Genomic DNA, 2,207 nt, shown 5'->3' on the forward strand with positions numbered 1-2,207 from the left:
ATGCGATATAATTTTGTCACTTATATCATCACCTGAGCACTCAGATACCACCCTAAGAAAGCCAAGCAAGATAATTTTTTTTTTCAAAATAATGCTTTCAGCAGGCCTTTTATAGCCATATCTGAAAGCATTTCACACATGCACACACACACACACACACGCACACATACAATTTCTGAACGGGTTATAAAGCAAAATTTTCAGGTGGAAAGATGCAGTGAACTTCACAGCTCGAGATATGTAAGAGACACATCAGGAGTACAGAACTGCAAGCTTCAAAAAGCTGCTAGTGAAATCTCTGGCTCTCAAACTCCTAGCTGTAAAATTAGATGATTAAATTGGATGATCTCTGAGGTCTCATCCAACTCATTTCTTTCATGGTTCTCATTTCTCCATATATCTTGTAAATACTGAGACTGAGAAATTAAGATAGTGCATATCTGTATTTAACCAATATTATAGAATCTCATTTATTGACAAGTTTTCCTTAACAGAGGTTCATACAAAAAGTAGATAAAACTGTATCTACCACAAGGAGATTCAAGATGCATTACTGGCACAAACTGCTTAAGTATACATATTAGGCCTGGCTGGTTTCTTTAGTTGGTTAGATCATGGTGCCAATAACACCAAGATCCGGGGTTTGATCCCTATACCAGCCAGCCACCAATTAAATAAATAAATAAATAAAATAAAGGAGAATACACATTAAACTGAAACTATTTTAAAAGGTAAATGAAAGATCACACTGTAAATACAGACTTGTTTATTTTTTAGAAAAATAAGAATGTCTTGGACAATAAAGCTTTTAATCTTTATGTATGTCATTCATAAATAAAAACACAACTACCTATAGTAATCCTTCTGTTTAGAGAAGTCAGTAATGGAAAATTACTTTCAATTGAAATTATATAAAAGTAAAATGTCCATCCCTATTACCAAAAGATAACACCCTCAAACAAACCCACTTCAAAATAGGATGTCCATTTTTCAGAAACAATTATGGATACGATATTACACTTGTTCTTACCTTCTTTTATGATAATTCTTTTTTTTAAAGACAATATGCAGTAATTTTATTTTGGAATTTCTGATAAATAGATCATAAGTTAATGTGATATTCACAGATTTTGTGACAAAACTACAATATTTATTTACACATTCACATATAGCACAATGTAGTGATCAAGTATTAGTAATAGGTAATTAACAAACCATTAAAGTAATAAGAAAATTGGCATTTTAACAATTTAAATACTTTGCAACAGGACAATTTATGTCCAACATATAACACATATTGGATAACTTCAGAAAGAAAATACATCAGTTTTTTTCATAAGCAAAAGTTGCAATAAGATTTTCTTTTTTTTCCTTTTAGTCTTTTTTACTGACCAGTAACGGGATCGCAACCCTCAGTGTTGCGCCCGCACCGTGCTCAACCAGTGAGCAGGAACCGGTCTCCACATGGGATCCGAACCCTTGGCAGGAGCGGCCAGGCGGCGCACTCTCCAGTGCGCCACTGGGCTGGCCCTGCAATAAGATTTTCTATATTATTTTCAGCTTCACTTTAGAAATGTTTTCATTGTCTAAATTTAACTAAATTCTTTGATTAAAAATATTAATAGTAAAATTACATATATATAGTATGTATACATACATGTGTATGCATCAATTAACTAAAACTCAGGTTGTAAACCAAACCCACTGAAAGGCAAATTGAAGACAAAAATAATGTTGACTTAAGTTGCCTGGTAGCTGAACCCTTGACCTTGGTGTTATAACACCATGCTCTAATCAACTGAGCTAACCAGCCGGCCTGGTTCTTTACATAAACTACAATTTCCAAGTAGTGTTTTAAGATCCAGATTGATAATTCAACCTGCTACTTTTGTTTTTCTCTGTGTCTTTTTCATAGTAATTTTTGTGTCTTTTTATTGATTATATAAAATAGGACTTCCATTCTCAACACTTCTTCCAGGAGAAGTTAAATCAATTCAATTAGATATTGAGTGTTACATTTTATTTTCTTTATTACCTGGTCTAAAAATACTCTAACAATGTAGTATTTCTTCCATCCATTTAAATCACTATTTTCATCCAATAATAAGAATAAAACGAGGCCGGCCTGGTGGCGCACTGCTACAGTGTGCCACTTGGGAAGCGCGGCAGTGCTCCCGCCGAGGGTTCGGATCCCACATACAGACCGG

Source organism: Galeopterus variegatus, unplaced genomic scaffold (genome assembly GCF_000696425.1).
Source record: "Galeopterus variegatus unplaced genomic scaffold, G_variegatus-3.0.2 Scaffold1161, whole genome shotgun sequence".
Lineage (NCBI taxonomy): Eukaryota > Metazoa > Chordata > Mammalia > Dermoptera > Cynocephalidae > Galeopterus > Galeopterus variegatus.